This window comes from Giraffa tippelskirchi, chromosome 12 (assembly GCF_054371585.1).
Source record: "Giraffa tippelskirchi isolate mGirTip1 chromosome 12, T2T-mGirTip1v1.2.pri, whole genome shotgun sequence".
Classification (NCBI taxonomy): Eukaryota; Metazoa; Chordata; class Mammalia; order Artiodactyla; family Giraffidae; genus Giraffa; species Giraffa tippelskirchi.
In genome coordinates this window covers 84276530-84302499 of record NC_137286.1, presented here as the reverse complement: position 1 = coordinate 84302499, position 25970 = coordinate 84276530, and the positions used below count along the sequence as shown (strand labels likewise).

The 25970-nt window shown below is 41.5% G+C and overlaps 1 long non-coding RNA gene across 2 annotated transcripts; it reads left to right on the top strand.

Moving 5' to 3' along the window:
- LOC145530034 (uncharacterized) lies at positions 1–24903 on the top strand. 2 transcript variants are annotated; one of them, XR_014071427.1, is made up of 4 exons: positions 1–60; positions 297–767; positions 2638–2746; positions 24702–24903. It is a non-coding gene; the product is annotated as an uncharacterized LOC145530034 (long non-coding RNA). The 2 variants fall into 2 exon arrangements; XR_014071428.1 differs by lacking the exons at positions 2638–2746; positions 24702–24903 and adding an exon at positions 7958–8162.
- Positions 24904–25970: the final 1067 nt, after the last annotated feature.

The following is a 25970-nucleotide window of genomic DNA, read 5'->3' as shown; positions in this document are numbered from 1 at the left end:
ACTTCGCATCTGATTAGACAACATGGCGGTGCTATCTCATCTGCTCCCGCCTTGGGCCAGGTGAGTGGTGTCCGCACTGCAGGTATCCACTCCCCACTGGGCTCTTAGTGGCCCCCAGGGAAGAAGCTGACTGGGGGGAGGTCCCAGAGCAAACTGAGGAAAGAGGCAAAGTCGATCCTGGGCCCACTGGGGCGCCTCCTGGCTGCTTAAGCCGATCATTGCTCCTCTGGGTCAGCCCCAAGATGTTACACTTTTCCCTTCTTGGAATTTACTGTTCCTATCCTCTCATCCTGCAGCCTTGACCTGACCAATCTGTGCTAATATGTGCATGAAAAGGGACCAATTATTCTACCCAGTGAAGAGAACTGCATCTTAACAAAAGCTTTCTGGAGCTAATGTTGTACCCCAAAGGGAAACTTCCAAAAGAGCAATTTTCTAACTCTAAGAAGACTGCTGGAGGACAGGTGTTTGAGACAAATAAAACTTTCAGCACCTCTGAAATTATAGGAGGCAAGCAGCTCTTTATTCTTAAGGGCAAGCCCATCCTTACAAGTGTGGGAAGTGCCACCAGATGCCAAGTGGAGGAAACTGTCGAGAGTTAATCATATGCACATTAAGCCAAAGGGGAAGATAATCAGTAGGTGTCTCATTTACTGCTTTTGCCTTGGAAGAAAGAAAGGGAATGAACATTTATTGAAACTCAACTATGGGCTAGCCATTGTCCCAAGAACTTCATATTTCATCTCACTCATCCAAAGAATAGCTAAGTAAGTGCTTGCTCTGTATCATATCCTGGATCAAAAATTTGAAATATACTGCTTAGTTGAATCCTCCTAGTAATCATATAAATACTCCTATAGTATCCTAAAATACTATATAAGTATTATTATCTCCCATTTTACCTGCTGGGGAGTAAGAGTTGGGTAGTCAACTTAGTACCACACAACTAGTCAGAGGCCGAGTAGAAATCAAATTTTGATGTAATTCCAAACTTTGTACTCTTAACACAGCTCTTCAAGATAACTATAAGGTCCCATTTTTCAGATAGAGAAACTGAGATCAGAGAAGTTAAATAATTTTCTCAGTGTCTTAGAGCCAGTCAGAAATGGATGCAGCTTCTTCAAAACCAAGTCTACTTGAGCATATAGCCCCACGTGCTCCCTCCTGGTGACCCTTGGCAGAAGCTGAAGATGCCTTCCTCCCAAAGACCTTGCAGAAGTATGTGGATAATTCCAAGATAAATGATGTGGGTGAAAATCAAAAAATATGTAGAGAAAGCACAGTGGCCCATCCTTAAAAAAAAAAAAAAAAAAAAAAACCTGATTTAATGTCTGGGGCCACATTTATGTGAATAATTGTATGCTGATTCCCAAATGTTTTTTTCTCAATTTCATTATCACCACATTTCAAGGTAGGAGGAGGAAGGACCCGGTTGAATATATAGTTGCTGAATATAGTTATGATAGGTAATTGCTCATGTTGTTTATTCTGATGAAATAAGAACAGTAGGAGAGAGGAAGGTAGAAATGAGATATGAACAAGTGTTGAGTGAAAAGCAACATCTAGGGGCATTGATACAAAATTATTCTGAGGATGAGGTTGGTGAGAACAGGAGTGAGGCAGACAATTGAGGAAAGAACGAACTTGAGAGGAAGTTGGAGAAGAGAGGCAGAAACAATCAGAGACATGAACAGGCTTCCAACAATTCCATCACAGGAGGAAACGCCAACAAGGGTTTTTCTATTTCTCCACTGGTTTCCCTGAGGATGACCGATGGCCTTGGCCTGAGCTTCCTGGGGCTGAATTCATGACCTCATTTCCCTGACCGCCCCCCCACACACACTTTGTAACCCAGGCTAGGAGCACAGAGGTATTGATGGAGCCTCCATAAATTCAACATAGAAGTGTATGGGGACGGTCGTGTAGGGTTAAGGGTGTAAAAGAGCATGGATCTGGGGGCCAGCAGACTTAGTTCCAGTCTCAGCTCTAACACTGAAAGCTGAACTCTGCAGTGCCTCGGTTTACCTAATTGTAACATGAGCCCATCATGCCAACATCCTAAGGCTGGAGGAGTAAATGTGAGCATGTACACAAAACTACCTCACACAGGGGTTGCCTGGCACAGGGGACATTTATGTTCCTTCATCTGTGTGCTTAGTTGCTCAGTCATGTCAGACTCTTTGCAACCCCATGGACTTGCCAGGTTCCTCTGGGGGAGGTGGGTTTCCCTGTCCATGGAATTCTCCAGGCAAGAATACTGAAGTGGGTTGCCACATCCTCCAGGGCAATCTTCCTGATCCAAGGATTGAATCCGAGTCTCTTACATCTCCTGCATCGTCAGGCGGATTTCTTACCACTAAAGCCAAATGGGAAGCCCTTCATCTGAGCAGGGCATTTTAAAAAGATGATAGTAGTTCTCCTTGCTTTGGCCATTAAATCATGACTAGTTGTTTAATTTCCTCCCATAGGGTTTAGGCAAAAACTAGAATCCTCTTTAGAATCAGTATCAAATTATTTTTAATATTTTCATGTTTCTTAAACCTTTAATCTTGGTTTTGATTTGGAGGAACATTCAGAAATCATTCAGCACAAAATCTGATAGATGGATGATAATTTTTGGTTTGTTTAAAAATACAGACAGAAGGAAAACAGAAAAGAAGGAAGGGGATGAAGGATTGGGAAAGAAAGAGGAAGACAGAAAAATGCCTGAGCTACTAACTTTCTTGGGTGACTGAACTGATAAAAGGTTAGTGTAAGAAGGACTTTCTAAAACTGGCTTCAGTAGTGTCATCAGTTTGGGATAAAAGCCTACTTGGAAAGTGACAAGAAGACAATATTTATTTGGATATGAATGTCCTTTTGTATTTGAATTAAAAAAAAAAAAAAGGGCATGCAGTCACACCTTGTCATCCTCTGCAAACAGGACCGAGGGAGGGGGTGTGATGACATCATGTAGACTCCCCCAGCCTCCCCTCTCAGAGACCCTGGAGGGTCACGCAGTCGCCTGGTTACACATCCCTTGGTGGCAGTCTATATGCCTCTGCAAGGATAAGACAGACCTTGTCATGTTTACCCTTGTTGTTTTCTCTGGGTTTACAAAGTATCCTGAGAAATAGTACAGAAACACCAGTCTGAAGAATGAAGTTAAGAGAAGCAGATTCAAATGCTGGTTATCTGTGCAAATACTCAGCATTGCTTAACCTCTCTGAGCCTTTGTTTCCCCAGCTATCCATCTGTAAAATATCTGGATTAATCTTAAAAGTCCCCTTTGGAGTCCTACATTCTGTGGTTCCTGCTACTTTCCTTTGTCCTCAGAAAAGCAATGGGACTCTAACCTTTCATAGATGCATATGTGGATTTATCAGGAATTAATGAAGTTTTGTGGGTTTCCCTGGTGGTTTAAATGGTAAAGAATCTGCCTGCAATACAGGAGAGCCGGGTTCAATCCTTGGTTTGGAAAGATACCCTGGAGAAGGAAATGGCAACCTGCTCCAGTATTCTTGCCTGGAGAATCCCATGGACAGAGGAGCCTGGTGAGCTACAGTCCATGAAATGAAGCTTTCAATTTGGGGCCGCTTACCTCTACAGGGCCATTCCTGGGGCTTGGGATGGGATTCTGTGTTCACATGATTACATGTTCTTGTAAAATTTGCCAAAATAGATATTTATGTTCCTTTTCTTAAAGAGGACCCTCAAAATCGTTTAAAGCTCAAACTTCACAAGATCTCAATTTGCATTGTACAGAGAACATATTTCTTGCCAAATCCACTGATCAGAGTTGTGAAGAGTAGACAAAATCACCAAGGGATCAAGTTAAGTCCAGAAGCTTGTTTAAAAAGCAACTGCTTCCAGCTTCCCCCACTTCTTATCTCCCATTCAGCTTGTTCTGCATTTTTAGAGTGAGAAGCTGAGACCTTGAACAGCACAATGACCCATCCAAATTTATAACCTGAACTGAAGTTATAAAATGCACTCGATAATAAGGTAGTGTTCTCAGTCCTAGTAATGGGAGCACCGAAACCCCTGAAAACATGTGGTGCTCTATTTTACTAACAAGAAATCACAAACGGCTTAGAACCACTAGTGAAAGGGGATGGAGTACATTGCTGTCCTTAGAAGGTCAGTTTTCACATTCACCTCCTGCTTTTTTACATCCTTTAAAATAGAGTAGCTGGTGGCTGTTTTTCACGGTATGGCAGTGATTATTTTTACTTTCAATTACACTCACCAGAATAGCAACTACTACGCTGGGAATAGAGACTGGGCTGGCATTTATTTAACTGGTTTCCAAGACAGAGTGAGTCTTCATAAAAAAAAATTTTTTAATGGTTTCTCCCAGTTTCTTTATGGCCCCTGGGACTTGCTTTCCTAGAAGATGTCTTCAAATCCCATGCCTCTGACTTGCTTTTGGGGTGCAACTAGCTACAAGCCTTCTGCCAGAACTTCACAAGCCACCTCAAGTGGGAGTTTGCACCAAGCTTCCTGCACTGTCTGAGGGGACCGCACGCTATCAGGCTGCACCCCAGTCTGTTTTCCAGTCTGTCTCCTCAGGGAGAGCATCAGGGATGGAGCATTCCAATCCCAGAGGGAGCCCGTTGCCATGCAATTACTAAACACCAATTCTGGTCCAGCTGCGGGGGAGCCAGGAGAAGCATCCTTGGGGGGTAAACTACACACAAACATATTTATTCAACTTGTTGGGAATGTGAGCTACTAAGTGCTATTTCACAAGCCACTTATGCAATGGTCAGCCTACTTCCCGAAACTTATCCTACTGGCTGTGCGGGTAGGAAAGATATATCAAGGAAATTTTTCTAAACCAACAATAATTATACAAGTATTAAACGCTACATTCCTTTGTCCTTGCAAATTGTTTCTTTCCCCAATTTGTCTCCTACCGTGTCTCCTGCTCCGGGCTCTGCCTCCATCCACATCCAATATTGTTCTCTAGAGACATTAGTTGTCAAACACACTTAGCTTTCCATCAAAAAAATACTTGTTGGGACTTCCCTGGTGGCCCAGTAGTTAAGATTTGACCTTCCAATGCGGAAGATGCAGGTTCAATCCTTGATCCGGAAGCTAAGATCCCACATACCTCTCGGCCAAAAAACCAAAACAGAAAACAGGAGCAATGTTGTAACTAATTTAATAAAGACTTAAAAATGGTCCACATCAAAAAAAGTCCTTGAAAAATTAGTTATCAAGTGCTTACCTTGTGCCAACACCAGGTTTTGCTCTGGGGGAGGAAAAAAATCAAGAGGAAATAGTTCCTGCCTTCTTTGAACCCCCTGGGAATGCTGGAGGCATAAAACAGAGCACACAAGTGAATCGTAATAAGTGTTGGGATGTCTACTTCTGAATCTCTGCACACGTGCCTTTAGGGGCTGCCCAGGAGGAATGTACAGTGGAGATCTGCAGTGATCCAAGTATTTCATTCGAAGAACATGTTCTACTGCTTTTTTAAAAAAATTATTTATTTTTAATTGAAGGATAATTGCTTTAGAATATCGCATTGGTTTCTACTTTATATCAACACAATTAATTCATATCTGGTGTATTGGTTTTCTATTGCTACCGTGAAAACTACCATGAACTTAGCAGGTTAAAACAGCATTCATTCACTATGACACAGTTCTGCAGGGCAGAAGTCTGGTTGCTTTGGTTAGGTACTCTGCTTAGGGTCTCCCAAGGTCAAAGTCTTGGCTTGGGCTCTCTTACCTAGAGAATCTGATTCCAACTCATATGGGCTTTGGGCAGTTTCTTTCTTACTCATGGTTCCCACGTGGCCCCCTCTATCTTCAAGCCAGTAATGGTGGGTTGAGTCCTTCTTACACTTTGAATCTCTCTGAATTCCTCTTCCGCTTTCAAGGGTTCATGTGATTACATTGGTCCACCTGGTAATCCAGAATTATTGCCCTACTTTAAGGTCGGCTGATTAGTAACCTTAATAACATCTGCAAAGTCCCTTTTGCCACATAACAACATAATCACAATACTAATGCCAGGGTCAGAGATCCCAGAGGGCCAAAAATCTATCTATTTCAGTCCACTCCCAGCTCCCAGGATTCATACCGTATCACCCACAGAATACCTCCACCCTATCCTAAGGTCTCCAGAAGTTTCATCCCACTATAACACAAAATTCCACCTAAATCTCATCAGTCCAGAAGTCCAAAATCTCACCTAAATCATCTAAATTAGGCTCTGGGTATATTCCACTAAGTACAGTTTGGGGGCCACAGTTTTTCTCCATCTGTGCACCTATGAAACTCAAGAAACAAATTATCTGCTATCTAACATACAAAGATAGGACAGACACAGGATAACACAGACATTCCTCTTCAAAAAAAAGAGAGGGGAGCAGATAAAGAGAAGTCACCAGTCTAAAGCAGTATTAATATCCAGCCAGACAAACTCCATTAGAGTTCAATGCCTGGAAATAATTCTCTGTGGCTTTCAGTTCTGCCTTCTGAGTCACTAGGCAGATTAAAATAGCACTAATTATATTCCAGGCACTGTGCTATAGGCTTTATATATATTGACTTATTTAATTCTCCAACTACCCTATGAAGTACACTGCAATTAATTATCCTTGTTTCACAGACGAGGACTCTAAGGCATATAGAGGTACAGAGCTTGCCAAGATTGTACAGTTGGGCATTGAAGATCTGGACTCAAACCCAGGCAATCTGGCTTCACGGCTACTACACTACCCTCCAGTCTCTTGAAAAATAAGTAATAATTTTAAACCACTGAGTTCTGCTCAGGAAGGGAGGAATTTGGAAAGTATTTCAGGCTTTCTCCGTTACACAGCACTATTTCCTCTGAGATACACATGCATGTTTATATGTCCATGCGCAGGGCTCAGCTTCAGTACAGAGGATTAAGAGAATGCCTAACATCTCTGTTGTGAGTTATAGAGGTGAGAGTGTTAAGGAAAATCCCAAGCCTTGGAGCGCTTACATATAGAACTCTTCTCCAAAAATAATTTTATATGTGAGTTCCTCCCACTTCAATATAATCTGTCCTCTTAAGAAAAGAAAATCATTACTCTTCATGTCTTTATAGACAGTGATTTTCCAATCATCCTTTAGTCTTTGCCCCTGATAAAGGAACACATGTGTTTAATATTTCTTCACAGAAACCTGGCATCTAACTGTGGTTAGGCCTGGTGCCTCAGAGGTGTTGGGCTACCTGAATCTGAATGCTGGCCCACCACTTCAGTGCTCTTGAATCCCAGAACACTCACTTGACTTTTCTGAGACTCATTTCTAATATGGAAAGTATATTAGTTCCTGTCTCGTAGCATGTGTGCTAAGTCACGTCTGACTCTTTGTGACCCTATGGACTGTATCCCACCAGGCGCCTCTGACCATGAATTCTCCAGGCAAGAATACTGGAGTGGGTTGCCATGCCCCCCTCCAGGGGATCTTCCCGACCCAGGGATTGAACCCACGTCCTTTACGTCTTCTGTATTGGCAGGCAGGTTCTTGACCACTAGCACCAACTAGGAAGCATCCCCCTCCCCCACCGCCAACACCTCATAGAGATTTTGTTAATCACAAAATGCATATAAACTCTATGTGACCTGGGATCTGATAAGTCCCCAATAAATCTTAGTTACCATAGTCTTCTTATTTAAAAATATTTCCTTGTTTTCATTTTGTATCTTTTCTAATTCCCTCTATGCTATAATAAGATACAATTCTATGTATAAAAGAATTATTCTTTCTATTCTATTCTATTGTTTGAAATAGATGTGGTTCAGAATATGCAAAGTTTTCTATAAAGTTAATTCATTCCTCATTTTAATAATAATCTGAAATGAAACATCAACAATTCTTAAATTTTACATTTTGCATTGAATATTCATTTTCATACAAACCCAGTTTCATTTTGACTTTTCAGGATAATGCATTGATGGATAATATGTCCCAAATATCTTTCTCTTGTTTAGGTAGCCTGTCAGTTTTCCCCAATATTTTGTAGAATTTTTGTTCCAAGCCTAAAGAGGAAGTTGGCAGTTAACCTGAACACAATGGACTGTCAAAACGCATGAAAGTTCAATCACAAGAAAGAAGTTTGTGATAGAATCAAAAGATCTGAATTGTAGACCTTACAGCTATTAGGGTGGCTACTACAAATAAAAAGACTGCTGCTGAGTCACGTCAGTCGTGTCCGACTCTGTGCGACCCCATAGACGGCAGCCCACCAGGCTCCGCCGTCCCTGGGATTCTTGAGGCAAGAATACTGGAGTGGGTTGCCATTTCCTTCTCCGATGCATGAAAGTGAAAAGTGAAAGTTAAGTCGCTCAGTCGTGTCTGACTCTTAGCGACCCCATGGACTGCAGCCCACCAGGCTGCTCTATCCACGGGATTCTCCAGGCAAGAGTACTGGAGTGGGGTGCCATTGCCTTCTCCAATAAAAAGACTAAGAACAGAAAATAACAAGTGTAAGGAAGGATATAGAGAAATTGGAACCTTTGTGCACTATTAAGAAGATTGTAAAATGGTACAACTGCTATGGGAAACGTTAAAGAGGAGCCTCAAAGCAAATTAAACTACCATACAATCCAGCAATTCCACTTCCAGTAGCCAAAAGAATTGAAAGCAGAATCTCAAAAGAGATATTAACACACCCACCTCTATAACAGTGCTATTCACAATAGCCAAGGTATGAAAGCAATTCAAAAGTCCATTGATCAGCAATTATAAAAACAAAAGGTGGAATATACAGATAATGGAATAATATTCAGCCTTAAAAAGGGAGGAAACTCTGCCGTGTGCTACCGCATGAAACCTGGAGGATACTGTGTTCAGTGAAATGAACCAGTCATGAAAAGGACAAATGCTAGATGATTCCATTTACATGCGATATTTAAAGTACCGGGGGCTAGGGAAAGGGGGCGAAGGAGAGTTGTTTAATGGGTATAGAGTTTCTGTTCTGCTAGATACAGACACTAACAAAGTTCTGAATATCTATATCGTAGCAATGTGAATATATTGGAAAAGACCCTAATGCTGGGTAAGATTGGGGGCAGGAGGAGAAGGGGACGACAGAGGATGAGATGGTTGGATGGCATCACTGACTCGATGGACATGGGTTTGGGTAGACTCCAGGAGTTGGTGATGGACAGAGAGGCCTGGCGTGCTGCAATTCATGGGGTCGCAAAGTGTCGGACACGACTGAGCGACTGAATTGAACTGAACTGAACTGTATGCTTAAAATGGTTAAGATGGTAAAGTTTATATCATATGGTTTTTACTACAATTTTTAAAAAAGGAATAGAATATGCAATACCAGCATTAATTCTAATATGAACCATATGATTTGGGTGATGACAAGGTGCATGAATGGTAAGAATTTGCCTGCCAATGCCAGAGATGCAAAAGACCCAGTTTTGATCCCTAGGTCGGGAAGATCTTCTGAAGTAGGAAATGGCAACCCACTCCAGTATTCCTGCCTGGAAAATTCCAGATTGACCTGGTGGGCTATAGTTCATGGCATTGTGAAGAGTAGGACACGACTGAGCATGCAAAGGCAAAAAACAAGCCAGGTGTCAATATAGGGTCATTGATTCCAACAAATGTCACACTCTGATGGGGAATGTTGACAGTTGGTGGGGGCGGGGGCTGGGGGAGTTGTAGGGGCTTATGGGAACTCTCTGTACTTTCTGATCAATTTTTCTGTGAACCTAAAACTGCTCTAAAAAAATCAGTGTGCTTAAGTTCTGAATTCTCGGCTATGTAAACGTTCTAAATATCCGATGGTACCTTCAGAAAGACTTAACTTGGTGTATCACTAATGAGAACATTAGTGGATGGCCTCAAAAGCATCACCAATGTGGTGTAACATGACCTATAACCTATGGTCAAATATGTTCCTTTGGGAATCACTCCTTTGGGATAGGCAGAACTCTGTTTTCTCATCTGCCATGTAAGAGGCCACAGTAAATGACCACCGAGGCCAGTGTGACCAACGCATGGCTTTATGAGACTATGAGTACGGGCCCTATACGTGATCTCATTGAGTAAAAAGTTGTAAAATAGATGACTTAACTTGGGATTTGTGTTTGTGATTCATGCTTACATAATACCAGATTCACCATTTAGAGATGCAAAAAAAACCCAAAAAACTGTTTCTGTGCAATATCACTTAACTATAACTTGAATTTTCATATGTAACACCTAAAAGTAATTCAGATGCCTTTATTTAAAAATAATTATAGCCACAAAATAAGTCTCTACAAATTTTTTAAAAGATTGAAATTATTACAAAGTATGTTTTCCAGTCACAAAGGAATAAAGCTGGAAATAAATAGCAGAAGGAAAGCTGAAAAATTCACGATAAGGGGAATTGAATAACACACTCAAACAACCAATGGACATCAAGAAGAAGTCATAAGGAAAATTAGAAAATACCTTAAGACAAATGAAAATTGTGCTTTTGCAGCTCAATCGTGTCCGACTCTTTTGCAACCCTATGGACTGTAGCCCACCAGTCTCCTCTGTCCAAGGGATTTCCTAGGCAAGAATATTGGAGTGAGTTGCCATTTCCTCCTCCAGGAGATCTTCCCAACCCAGGAATCAAACGCATGTCTCATTATGTTTCCTGCATTGGCAGGCAGATTCTTTACTACTGAGCCACCTGGAAAGCCCCAAATGAAAATGAAGCTGTGAAATGCAGCAAAAGCAGTGTCAAGAGGGAATTTTATAGCTATAAATGCACACATAAAAAAAAGGAGAAAAATCTATCTTAAATTAACAAACTAACTTTATACCTCAACAAACTAGAAAAAGAACTAACTAAATCTAAAGTTAGCAGAAGAAAGGAAATAATAAAGATTAGAGCAGAGACATTCCCAGGTGGCACTAATGGTAAAGAACCCACCTGTCAAAACAGGAGATATATAAGATGCCAGTTTAATCCCTGGATCAGGAAGATTCCCTGGAGGAGGGCATGGCAACCCACTCCAATATTGTTAGCTGGAGAATCCCATGGACAGAGGAGCCTAGTGGGCTACAATCCATTGAGTCACAAAGAGTTGGACACCACTGAAGTGACTTAACACACAGCACAGCACAGACCAGAGATAATGAAACAGAGAATAGAAAAAACAATAGAACAATAAAAATAAAGCAATAGAAACTGAGGTTTTTTTTAATCAACAAAAAAGACAAATCCTTAGCTAGATTAACTATTTTAAAAAAGAGTGAAAAGGCTCACTAAAATGAAAAATTATAGAGAGAACCTTACAGCTAATGCCATTGAAATAAAAAGGATTATGAGAGATTACTATGAAAAATTTTATGCAACAAATTGGATAACCTAGAAGAAATGTTTAAATTCCTAGAAACACATAACTTATCAAGACTGAATCATGAAGAAATATAAAATCTTAACAAACCAATAACTAGTAAAAGATTGAATCAGTCATCAAAAAAAAAGAAAAGCCAGGACCAGATGGTTTCACTAGAGAATATTAACAAACATTCAAAGAATTAACACCAATCCCGCTCAAAGTCTTCTCAAAAATTGAGGAAGAAGGAGCCCTTCCAAGCTCATTCTACGAGGCCAGGATACCCTGCTATCAAAACCAGGCAAAGACACTACAAGAAAACAACTAATCAATATTCCTGATGCAAAAGTCCTTAAAAAATTGTAGTAAACAGAATTCAACAGCATGTCAAAAGACTATACATCTTGATATAACTTATTCCTGGAGTTCAAGGATGCTTCAACATACACAGCACATCTGAGTCACTCCTAATGAGGTAGGTGAACCTAGAGTCTATATACAGAGTGAAGGAAGTCAGAAAGAGAGGGACAAATATTGTATATTAATGCATGCATGTGGAATCTAGAAAGATGGCATTGATGAACCTATTTGTGGGGCAGCAATGGAGACACAGACATAGAGGACAGAGTTGTGGACACGGTTGAATAAGGAGAAGGTGGGACGAGTTGAGAGAGTAGTATAGAAACATATGCATTATATACGTAAAATAGATAGCAAGTGCGAATTTGCCGTGTGACACAGGGAGCTCAGCCCAGTGCTCTGTGACAACCTAGAGGGGTGGGATGGGATAGGAGATGGGAGGGGGGCTCAGGAGGGAGGGAATATATGTAAACCTGTGACTGATTCATGTTGGTGTATGGCAGAAACCAACACAATATGGTAAAGCAATAATCCTCCAGCAAAAAAAGAAAAATATATATATTGCACAACAATAACAGAATGAAGGATAAAAACCACATGACCATATCAACTGATGCAGAAAAATCGTGAGATCAGGGAGGAATCAATGACTTCATTGTGGATTTGTCCTTCATTTTCAAAAGCTATAGATGGTCCAGGCATCAAGCTTGGCAAAGACAAAAGCCCCCCAAGTGAGCTTGAGAGAAGAGATAATGAGGTTCCTGTCCCCTAGAGGGGTCAGAAGGATAGGAGGAGAGACAGGAAAGGATGTAGAAGGAAATATGTTTTGATATGTGGAGGTTTCACAGGCAGGGAGTTTCCACAGAAATAGCCCGTGGGTTCTAAGGCAAAGGTTGAACAATCAGCGAAGCGTCCATCATTCTCTTTATCTAAGGTTCAATTCCAGAGAGACTCCACTTATCAGAGAGCATCCATTAGGAGGGAAATCTTTTGCATTAAAACTGCATCTTAATGGAATCAAGGGAGGGAAGATGTTTTAGCAGAGGATATTAATCATCCAACAAACTCTAAAATTTCCTGTAAATGATACCTAGAATATATTGCAACAACTTCCATTGAAAAATTATTAAGTACTGTGATAAAGCTGTATGTGAAGTGTGTTTCATTCATTAACCCATTTAACTCTCACAATGAGGCAGGTACCGCTTAATGTAACCCCAAATAAATGAATGCTTAGAAGGGTGAAGTGATTTATCCCATAACATACAGCTAAAGAGTCAGGATTTAAACCCAGGTCTGTCTGTGTTCAAAGCTTAAGATCACAACCACAGTGCTGTCTCTGTGACTTCGCAGTTCAGATCAAGGCTCCTGGGCTGTCCTGACTACCATCCCAAGGAAATAAGTATAGAGCTGCCTCCGGCAATGCTGAGATGAAAGGAGGTTATTTCCCGCCACAACAATGAGCCTTCTCTCATTCTCACCCTGAAAAATAGCCTCCCTCTCTCTTCTCTGAGCAGAACTACCAGGGATAATTGGGCTCATTAAGTTGATCACACTCCTACTGCCTTACAATTTGAGGACACATTTAGGAATGGAGCTATTGCACAATGAATATAGCAAAGAAGTCAGGTCCTGTTATTAATCCCTTTTTAAAAAGATTAATGAAGGGAGAAATACAGATCTTTAAAGAAAGAATTCAAAAAGACGCTGAAAGCTGTGGGCTCCTACAAAGCTAGTCTAGACATTTACTTCTTGCTTGTGGACTCCAATGGAGAAGGAAATGGCAACCCACTCCAGTGTTCTTGCCTGGAGAATCCCAGGGATGGCGGAGCCTGGCGGGCTACAGTTCATGGGATCACAAGAGTCGGACACAACTTAGTGCTATCTTTTGTGGACTCTAAAAGGTATTGGAATAAAATCTATACATGCTTAATAGATTTCACTTAGACTTAAACTTACTGGACTTATCTAGATCAATTTCACTTTGACAAATCAAGTTCGATGCTCCAGCCAGTGGACTGAGCAGGTTTCACTGGAAGCCAGTGAAGAGTGTGGGGGAGGAGGCGAGCTCTGCCCTCTTGGGCTGGGAGGCCAAGGGTGGCTTTACTCCAGGGATTCTCATTCTGTAGAAGGTTGGCTGGCTCTTCATTTTGCTTGATATTCATTTCGTAACAAAGGGGCGAGGCTCTGGGCTTTACCCAGCCACACTAGGTGTTTCCTGTTGTCTTCAAAACGGGTCATCACAAAAGAATCATGTCCTTGGCGGACACATGTATATACATGTCCCTCTCTGTATATCATGCAAAGTTGCTGTTGTGCTTTTGGGATCCAATCTTCTCTACATTTTTGCCATTAGAAAAGTATTAACATTTATGAAGTGAAGAAATGTATGGTGGTTTTAGTAGCTAAGTCATGTTGGACTCTTTGCGACCCAAGGAGCCTACCAGGTTCCTCTGTCCATGGGATTTCCCAGGCAAGAATATTGAATTGGGTTGCCATTTCCTTCTCCAAGAGATAGAACCGGGGTCTCCTGCACTGCAGGCACTCTCCTGCATTGCAGGTGGATATTCTTTACCAACTCAGCCACCAGGGAAACCCAATAGAATGTATACATGCTTGTATTAGTTTTTTGTTGCTGCTGTAACAAATTACCAAAACCAGAATAGCTTAGAAAAACACAGGTTTACTCTTCTCTTTAATTAATTAATTAATTTTATTTGGAGGCTAATTCCTTTACAACATTGTAGTGGTTTTTGCCATACGTTGACATGACTCAGCCATGGGTGTACGTGTGTCAGATTTACTTTTTTATGCCCCTGGAGATCAGAAATACAAAAGCGGATAGGCAGAAGTGGGTTTGCACTGGAGGCTCTGAGGATGACCTGTTCCCTTATCTTTCTTAGCTGAGAGAGGTTGCCTGCATGCCTTGGTTCAGGGCCCCTGCTTTCATGTTCAAAGTCAGCAGCTTGACATTTACCCTCCTGCCCTCTTTTATAAGGATTCTTGGGATTACATTGGTCCCGCCTGAATAATCTGGGATAATCTTCCCATCTCTTCCCAAAGATGCTTTTTCTTTGAAATTTTTATTTTATTTTACTATTTTTGCCTGCGCTGGCTCTTCGTTGCTGTATGCAGTCTTTTCTCTAGTTTCAGCGAGTGGCGGCTAGTCTTCATAGTGGTGGGTAGGCTTCTCATTGCGGTCACTTCTTTTATCTAGGGGCACAGGCTCTAGGTGAGTGGGCTTTAGCAGTTGTGGCTCATGGGCTTATTTGTCGCGAGGCATGCGGGATCTTCGCAGACTAGGGATTAAACCTGTGCACCCTGTTCTAGCAGGTAAATTCCTAAACCACTTGACCACCAGGGAAGTCCCTGTCTCAATTCTTAATCATACCTGCAAAGTTCCTTTCATCATGTAAGGGTAATATATTCACAGGTCGGTGGCTGCGTGGCGCTGGACCATCAAGTGGCTGAAAGGAGAGACCCTATGTGCAAGGTCATTAGCGGCAGCCAAGAGGAGATACCCCACATCCAAGATAAGGAGCAGCGGCTGCATTTTGCTGGAGCAGCCGTGAAGAGATATCCCCCGTCCAATGTAAGAGAAACCCCAGTAAGACGGTAGGCACTGAGAGAGGGCATCAGAGGGCAGACAGACTGAAACCACAATCACAGAAAACTGACTAATCTAATCACATAGACCACAGCCTTGTCTAACTCAATGAAACTAAGCGACGGGTCTTGGTGAAGAGGTCTGACAAAATGTGGTCCACTAGAGAAGGGAATGGCAAACCACTTCAGTATTCTTGCCTTGAGAACCCCATGAACAGTATGAAAAGGCAAAAAGATAGGACACTGAAAGATGAACTCCCCAGGTCAGGAGGTGTCCAATATGCTACTGGAGATTGGTGGAGAAATAACTCCAGAAAGAATGAAGAGATGGAGCCAAAGCAAAAACAAAACCCAGTTGTGGATGTGACTGGTGATAGAAGCAAGGTCCGATGCTGTAAAGAGCAATATTGCATAGGAACCTGGAATGTTACGTCCATGAATCCAGGGAAATTGGAAGTGGTCAAACAGGAAATGGCAAGAGTGAACGTTGACATTTTAGGAATCAGTGAACTAAGATGGACTGGAATAGGTGAGTTTAACTCAGATAACCGTTATATCCACTACTGTGGGCAAGAATCCCTTAGAAGAAATGGAGTAGCCATCATAGTCAACAAAAGAGTCTGAAATGCAGTACTTGGATGCAATCTCAAAAACGATAGAATGATCTCTGTTCATTTCCAGGGCAAACCATTCAATATCACAGTAATCCAAGTCTATGTCCCGATCAGTAATGCTGAAGAAGCTGAAGTTCAATGGTTCTATGAAGACCTACAAGACCTTCTAAAACTAACACCCAAAAAGATGTCCTTTTCATTATAGGGGACTGGAATGCAAAAGTAGGAAGTCAGGAAACACCTGGAGTAACAGGCAAATTTGGCTTTGGAGTACAGAATGAAGCAGGGCAAAGGCTAATAGAGTTCTGCCAAGAGAATGCACTGTTCATAGCAAACACATGACTCTCTACATGGACATCACCAGATGGCCAACACCGAAATCAGATTGATTATATGCTTTGCAGGCAAGGATGGAGAAGCTCTATACAGCCAGCAAAAACAAGAAAGGGAGCTGACTGTGGCTCAGATCATGAACTCCTTATTGCCAGATTCATACTTAAATTGAAGAAAGTAGGGAAAACCACTAGACCATTCATGTATGACCTAAATCAAATCCCTTATGATTATACAGTGGAAGTGAGAAATAGAATTAAGGGACCAGATCTGATAGACAGAGTGCCTGAAGAACTATGGACAGAGGTTTGTGACATTGTACAGGAGACAGGGATCAAGACCATCCTCATGGAAAAGCAATGCAAAAAAGCAAAATGGCTGTCTGAGGAGGCCTTACAAATAGCTGTGAAAGAAGAGAAATGAAAAGGAAAGGAGCAAAGGAAAGACATACCCATTTGAATGCAGAGTTCCAAAGAATAGCAAGGAGAGATAAGAAAGCCTTCCTCAGTGATCAGTGCAAAGAAAGAGAGGAAAATGATAGAATGGGAAAGACTAGAGATCTCTTCAAGAAAATTAGAGATACCAAGGGAACATTTCATGCAAAGATAGATGCCATAAAAGACAGAAATGGTATGGACCTAACAGAAGCAGAAGATATTGAGAAGAGGTGGCAAGAATACACAGAAAATCTATACAAAAAAGATCTTCATGATGCAGATAATCATGAGGGTGTGATCATTCACCTAGACCCAGACATCCTGGAGTGTGAAGTCAAGTGGGCCTTAGAAAGCATCACTACGAACAAAGCTAGTGGAGGTGATGGAATTCCAGTTGAGCTATTTCAAATCCTAAAAGATGATGCTGTGAAAGTGCTGCACTCCATATGCCAGCAAATTTGGAAAACTCATCAGTGGCCGAAGGACTGGCACAGGTCCATTTTCACAATCCCAAAGTAACACAATGCCAAAGAATGCTCAAACTACCGCACAATTACACTTATCTCACACACTAGTAAAGTAATGCTCAAAATTCTCCAAGCCAGGCTTCAGCAATACGTGAACCATGAACTTCCAGATGTTCAAGCTGGTTTTAGAAGAGGCAGAGGAACCAGAGATCAAATTGCCAACATCCAATGGATCATCAAAAAAGCAAGAGAGTTCCAGAAAAAATCTATTTCTGCTTTATTGACTGTGCTAAAGCCTTTGACTGTGTGCATCACCACAAACTGTGGAAAATTCTTAAAGAGATGGGTATACCAGTCTATCTGACCTGCCTCTTGAGAAACTTGTATGCAGGTCAGGAAGCAACAGTTAGAACTGGACATGGAACAACAGACTGGTTCCAAATAGGAGAAGGAGTATGTCAAGGCGGTATATTGTCACCCTGCTTATGTAACTTATATGCAGAGTACATCATGAGAAACACTGGGCTGGAAGAAGCACAAGCTGGAATCAAGATTGCTGAGAGAAATATCAATAACCTCAGATATGCAGATGACAACATCCTTATGGCACAAAGTGAAGAAGAACTAAAGAGCCTCTTGATGAAAGTGAAAGAGGAGAGGGAAAAAGTTGGCTTGAAGCTCAACATTCAGAAAACTAAGATCATGGCATCTGGTCCCATCACTTCATGGCAAATAGATGGGGAAACACTGGAAACAGTGACAGACTTTATTTGGGGGGGCTCCAAAATCACTGCAGATGGTGATTGCAGCCATGAAATTAAAACACGCTTACTCTTTGGAAGGAAAGTTATGACCAACCTAGTTCAGTTCAGTTCAGTCGCTCAGTTGTGTCTGACTCTTTGCAACCCCATGGACTGCAGCACGCCAGGCCTCCCTGTCTATCACCAACTCCTGGAGTCCACCCAAACTCATGTCCATCAAGTCGGTGATGCCATCCAATCATCTCATCCTATGTCATCCCCTTCTCCTCCTGCCTTCAATATTTCCCAGCATCAGGGTCTTTTCAAATGAGTCAGTTTTTGCATCAGGTGGCCAAAGTACTGGAGTTTCAGCTTCAACATCACTGCTTCCAATGAACACCCAGGACTGATCTCCTTTAGGATGGACTGCTTGGATCTCCTTGCAGTCCAAGGGACTCTCAAGAGTCTTCTCCAACACCCCAGTTCAAAAGCATTCATTCTTCAGTGCTCAGCTTTCTTTATAGTCCAACTCTCACATCCATACATGACTACTGGAAAAACCATAGCTTTGACAAGACAGAATTTGTTGGCAAAGTAATGTCTCTGCTTTTTAATATACTGTCTAGGTTGGTCATAACTTTTCTTCCAAGGAGCAAGCATCTTTTAATATCGTGGCTTCAGTCACCATCTGCAGTGATTTTGGAGCCCAAAAATATAGTCTGTCATAGTTTCCATTGTTTCCCCATCTATTTGCCATGAAGTGATGGGACCAGATGCCATGATCTTAGTTTTCTGAATGTTGGGGTTTTTTTTAAATTAGTTTATTTTATTTTCTATTTTTTGACTTTACAATATTATATTTGTTTTGCCATACATTGCCATGAATCCACCATGGGTGTACATGTTTTCCCCTTCCAGAAACCCCCTTCCACCTCCCTCCCCATCTCATCCCTCCAGGTCATCCCACTGCACCAGCCCCGAGCACCCTGTGTCATGAGTCTCACCTGGACTGGCGATTCGTTTCACATATGATAATTTACATGCTTCAATGCCATTCTCCCATATCCTCCCACCCTCACCCTCTCCCATAGAGTCCATAATACTGTTCTATTTATCTGTGTCTCTTTTGATGTCTCACATACAGGGTTATCTTTACCAATTAACTAAACACCATATATATGTGTTAGTATACTGTGTTGGTGTTTTTCTTTCTGGCTTACTTCACTCTGTATAATAGGCTCCAGTTTCATCCACATTAGAACTGATTCAAATGTATTCTTTTTAATGGCTGAGTAATATTCCATTGTGTATATATACCACAGCTTCTTTATCCATTCGTCTGCTGATGGATGTCTAGGCTGCTTCCATGTCCTGGCTATTATAAACAGTGCTGTGATGAACATTTGGGTACATGTGTCTCTTTCAAGTCTGGTTTCCTCAGTGTGTATGCCCAGCAGTGGGATTTCTAGGTCATATGGCAGTTCTATTTCCAGTTTTTTGAGGAATCTCCATACTGTTCTCCATAGTGGCTGTACTAGTTTGCATTCCTACCAACAGTGTAAGAGGGTTCCCATTTCTCCACACCCTCTCCAGCATTTATGCTTGTAGTCTTTTGGATAGCAGCCATTCTGAAGGGCGTGAAATGGTACCTCATTGTGGTTTTGGGTTTTAAGACAACTTTTTCACTCTCTTCTTTCACTTTCATCAAGAGGCTCTTTAGTTCTTCTTCACTTTCTGCCATAAGGGTGGTGTCATCTGCATATCTGAGGTTATTGATATCCCTCCTGGCAATCTTGATTCCAGCTTGTGCTTCTTCCAGCCTGGCATTTCTCATGATGTACTCTGCATGTAAGTCAAATAATCAGGGTGACAATATACCGCCTTGACATACTCCTTTCCTTATTTGGAACCAGTCTATTGTTCCATGTCCAGTTCTAACTGTTGCTTCCTGACCTGCATACAGATTTCTCAAGAGGCAGGTCAGGTGGTCTGGTATTACCATCTTTTGAAGAATTTTCCAGAGTTTGTTGTGTCCACACAGTCAAAGGCATTGGCATAGTCAATAAAGCAGAAATAGATGTTTTTCTGGAACTCTCTTGCTTTTTTGATGATCCAGCGGATGTTGGCAATTTGATCTCTGGTTCCTCTGCCTTTTCTAAAACCAGCTTGAACATCTGGAATTTCACAGTTCACATACTGTTGAAGCCTGGCTTGGAGAGTTTTGAGCATTACTTTGCCAGTGTGTAAGATGAGTGCCATTAGAGCTGACTCAAATACATTCTGTTTTATGGCTGAGTAATGTTCTAGTCTATATATATACCACAGCTTCTTTATCCATTCTTCTGTCAATGGACATAACTGATGTTTTTTTTTTTTAAGAGTGATGAATCTATGACATTATCCTAAAAAGCCTAGTTGAGTTTTATGTATTCCCACACTCCTGCTGCACACGGAATCTACAGAAAAGCAGCCAGAAGTCCAAGTTCACTTGACCAGTGCTGTACCCCCAGGCGGAGACTCTGTGGCTCAGCCACTGGAGAAGCCTCATTCTGGATCAGAGTCGTGTCAGGACCAGCCCCATCCAGCTCATGCTGCAGATGCTTGAACAACCCAAGAGGGTAAGAACTGTGCACTGCCTCATGGCGCACACTCTGTGTGTGAAAAGCAATCTTCCCACCACCTCTGCTTCAATATATGACCATGAAAGAAAGACAGTGGAATGATACAATGATGAGAAGAGCTAGAATTTATTAAGAACATACTGCATGCCAAGCAGTGGTCTAAGTATTGGACTGCCCAAAAATTTTGTTCAGGTTTTCCATAATATCTTCTGGAAAAACCCAACCAAACTTTTTGGCCAACCCAATACTTAGCACGTATTAGTCATTTAACCTTCTAGCGTCTTACAAAGTAGCTAGCATTATCTCTCCATTTCCTGATGTGGGACTGCATGACAGAAATGTGATTTGCCAAGTGAGTAAGTAGCCAAACTGGAATTTGAACCTAAATGGTGAAAGTCACTCTCAACCACAACACTAGACCACTTTGCTTTACAGCAAGGGTCCTGGGGCTGGGAGCAGGGCTTCAGTTTTTGGAACAGAGTGGCTCTTTAGACAGGTAACCCAAGCCGATGGAAAAGAACCAAAGAGTTGGAACCATACAGACCAGGCTGGAATCCATTCTGGCAGTGAGCTCTCGAGGGCTTAGTAGGACTAACTGCAGAGTTCATGTTGTGGTCTGTCGGGTTACCATCATCTGGCTTGGAGAGACGTGTGGGCAAAGAGCCCCTGACCTCTGGACGGAGTTCCAAAAGCTGGTCTCCAAGGGAAGAACCCAGCTATCATCCACAAAGAGCCCTGCTTTCATTAGCTCTACTGATCCAAGAGCTAGAAGACTGCTTCCAATCCTTAAAATAAACTCAAAGCAAGTTACAGAAATCTGATACAAGAAAAGGGCCTCTTCTTCAATGATCACAGACTAGGAACGTGTCCAGTTCGCTGGGACCTGCTCCAGAAGTATTGCCAGAACATCACACGCTACTCAGAAATCCCCAAGGGTGCTTATCACAGCTTGTGAAATCCAACGACAAGCAGAAGAAAGGCTTTCTTAAAGTTTTTCAGATATCTGCTCTGTTGAGAACCAAGCAAACAAAACACTTTGTTCATTTGTCAAAATTGTCAGTTTATTCCCCATCCCACCACTGTAGCATCAATATTTTAGTGTTTTCTTTTATAGAAGATGATTAAAAATATATATATAATTACATATCATGTATATTCCAGATCCGAGAAACAAAGACTGCCTTCTTACTCTATGATTTTAGGTAGATTTTTGCTGTTGCAGTCTTCTTAACTTTCCTGTGTGCATGCTAAGTCGCTTCAGTAGGGTCTGACTCTTTGTGACCCTGAGGACTGTAGCCCACCAGGCTCCTCTGTGCATGGGATTCCCCAGGCAAGAATACTGGAGTGCGTTGCCATGCCCTTCTCCTGGGGATCTTCCTGACTCAGGGATTGAACTTCCCTTTCTTATGTCTCCTGCATTGGCCTGCAGGTTCTTTACCACTCGTGTCACCTGGGAAGCCTGTCACATTATATGGTTTTCAACAACAGAAAAATGTAATGAAAAATCTGACACTATTATAGCCTAGAGTGATTATAACCAAAAAGCCATTGATATTTTCATGAAATTCAACTACTATAGTGGACTCCAAGGGAACTACATTGGACACCATCCTGAAAGATCTATGATGTTGACACAGAGTCACAAATTATCATCAAACTTGCCTAGCGCATATTTATTTCTTTGTATTAATACAAAATAAGTTGGGTTCTTGTTTGTTGGGTTTTTTAGCAAACAAGCAGATCTCAGAACTAATTCTAAATTTCTTAGTAACTGATTCATAGTGAAAGTATTGATTAATTGGGGAGTTTCTAGGTGATACATGCATCTTTCATTGTTATTAAAAGACTTCCAGTCATATGTGTGCCTGTGTATTCACTAATATGAAACATATGCAGTCATATTTTGAAAAACTATCTAGGACACATCAAATCATTCTTCTTTTGATCTCAGATGGTTATTCAGTGTGGTTATTTAGTCTGATTTGAAGAAAAGCAAAACCTAAAAATGCCATTTTAATTTAGGGTGTAGGGTATACATGTGTATGTGTGTTTTTCACTAATATGAAAAACATGGCAACTAGGAGGGAAGGTGATGATACAGGTGAGACTTGGTCTTTAACCTCAAACCAGTCATAAGTCTACAGGTAGAGTATGTACAACATTTATACTTGTGTTTTTATCATTGGAAAGAATCGGACATGGTGGGAAGAATTGAAGCCATGACTAATGCCCTGAGAAATTTTGTGCCAGGCTCAGTCCCTGGGGACTGGCTCTGACTGTTACATGACCTTTGTGTTCTGACAACAATGTTTGAAAACAACGTTTGACATACGAAAAAATACTCGGCCATCTCCTAGGACTGGTGTGAAAGCACCTTAGAAAATCAGGCACTCAACTTCCCAACAGAAGAAAGAGATGGGAGAAGCCTCTGCTCCTTCAGGGTATTTTCTTCCCTCTCTTTTTCATCATGAGTGCACTCTAGCCACTCACATGCTGGACATAAGGCCTCCTTCTGGTGGGTTGTAACCCAAGTCTGCGCAGACAGGCAGCCAGCTCTTTACAAAGATCACCCCTGCCTTAGAGAGCCCAGGTGGATCTGCTGAGCTGTGCCAGGGACTAGGAGCAACCAGGTCACATTCTTCCTATATCCTGCTTGGAGGAATACAGAGAATCACTAAGCCGCCATATTATGAGAGTACTCAATCTCCCATGCCATTTAATGGAATGCTTTTTCCTACAAATTTCATTAATGGCTCCCAGAAATAGAACTGTACTACACTGAATAGTACACATTATGAGACACACCCAGTGCACAAGATGCTTGCAACCCCGTTGAGGCTGATATATTTATGTTGAAATTCAAACCAAGCTATGACTAAATTCTAAGAGATAGTATGTTGAGAACCATTAATGTCTAGTTGGTAACTGAAGTCACACAGGACACTACTGATGTTTGCTGGGAGTATGTTCACACTCCAGCTCTGCTGACCTTCCTCCAATCCCTCACACAGCCAAGCTTGCCCACACCCCCAGATCTTTGCAGATACCTTTCCCCCAAATCTGGCTAACTGCTAGACTTCATTTCCCCTGGAATACTTTTTCTTGCTCCTTTAATGTGTTCCTAATTGCACTCCCGCCCCAAATTTCCCCTTTCATATCACATTGTACTGTAATTGTTTATTAAAATACCTCCCTGATTAGACAACAGCATTGCAGACTAGAAACTATGCACGGAGCATCAGGATAAACTCACAATAGTCCTAACTCTACAACTTGTTGGCTATGTAATACTTGGATGAGGTTCTTGGCCTAGAATCTCTAAGCATCCATTTCCTCAGGAATAATAACTGTACTTACTCTAGGTAGTTGTGTCAGCTGATAAAATGCATGGAAACTCTAGTATGAGCCTGGAAAGGGTTCCAGAAATGCCAAAAACGTAGAAACTATTACCATATTTGTATTCTGCATTGTTTTTTTATTTCAGACTCTATAAAGGCTTTCATTCATTTATTCATTCCTTATTGTGTAACCCAAAGGTGGAAACCCATTCTTTGTTGCATTTCCAGAGTTATGATAAAGTTTGCATACGCTATACCCTCCAATGTTCATTGAATGAGTTATTGAAGAATGAAAGTTCTATTCGTGAGGCTTGAGCAGACCAGGGAACACTGCCCATCTCACACCTTCACTAATTCTGTATTTCTGAAGCTCTTCCATTTTAGGAATCAATGTGTGTGTCTGTTTATCTATGTGAGTATGTATGTGTGTATGTGAACATACATGGATAACATGTAAATCTGGTCAAGCTCCTACTCAGGAAATAGCCCATAACTTAAATAGATCAACAAAGTAATAGCTATTCCTACAAAATACAGCCTAAATCCTTATATGACTTCAAACTTAGGTCCATTTGTCAAAGGCCACAAGTCTGGAAAAAACACTATACAATGGAAACCATAACCCATGGTTTTTCTGCCTCACGGCACATCTTAAAATCACCTTCCTGTGTTCCTCTTATGCCTGTGCTCCCACTTCCCACAGTTTGTATCTTGTTCTATTATTTATGAGCTTGAACTATAAATACTTTGAAACAGGGAAGATTTTGTCGGTTGGGTACAATTTAAGTGGCTTTTCAGTACTATATATTTACAACATCTTATAAATATTTAGAATTATCATAATGATGCCTCTGATGACTCACAATAAGTTCTGTATTTTGTGTAGGGACGATTGCCAAATTGATAATCTAGAAAATTGGAAAACCCCGTCAAACTTCATGACCTGTTGGTCCCAAAAGAGCATCTTGCTAATTACTGGAAGAGCCTGAGCACTGCATTTAGCTGTCTTGGAAGTCGATCTGAAAAGATAAACATCCCAAAATTTACCTCTTTGGAAAAGATAAGTAAAAGAAATATTTTCCACTGAAGACTGTGTTCATTGAACTGTGTCTTAAAAGCCAAATAGTTCTCAAGAAGTGCATAAAAAAAACCACAGAAACGTGAAGTGCCCACCATGCTTGAGAAGGGGCTTGCAGACGAGGATGGAGGAACCGTGCGTGAGAACACCAGCAAATGATGCTGCACGTGTACAACCACAGTGCTCAAGAACGAGCCTCGACCGCTATAGAAGAAGCCTGGACTTGATGCCAAAGGGTAACGGCTCTGCAGTGTGGTCCCTGGACCAACAGCATTACTATCACCTGGGAACTTAAAACATGCAACTTCTTACATATATACATACAGGTGATTCACTTGGCTGTACAGCAGAAACTGACACAGCAGTCAGTATAAAGCAGTTGCACTTCAATTAAAAAAGGTTTTTTTAAAGAAAGGTAAAGAAAAAAAAAAAAGGCAACTTCTACATACAGATGGCCAAGAGACACAGCATCCCTAAAGATGTTGAAAAGATGCTCAGCATCACTAATTATTAGAGAAATGCAAATCAATGAACACTGGGGTGTATGTACCCTCTTGAAACATGTTTTTCTGTGGATACATGTCCAGAAGTGGGATTGCCAGACCACAGGGTAGCTCTGTTTTTAGTTTTTAAAGCAACCTCCATACCGTTCTCAGTAGTGGCTGTACCAATTTAGATTCAATGAAATATCACCTCACACTGGTCAGAATAGCCATCATCAAAATATCTACAAGTAATAAATGCTGGAGAGGGTGTGGAGAAAAGGGAACCTTCCTACACTGTTGGCGGAAATGTAAATTGGTTTAGCCATTACTGAGAACAGTATGGAGGTTGCTTAAAAAACTAAAAACAGAACTATCACTTCATCTAGCGATCCCACTTCTGGGCATGTATCTGCAGAAAAACATGTTTCAAAAGGGTACATATACCCCGATGCTCATTGCTGCACTATTTACAATAGTCAAGACATGTGCTCAGTCACTTCAGTCGTGTCTGACTCTCTGCGACCCCATGGCCCATGGCCCACCAGGCTTCTCTGTCCATGGGATTCTCCAGGCAAGAAAACTGGAGTGGGTT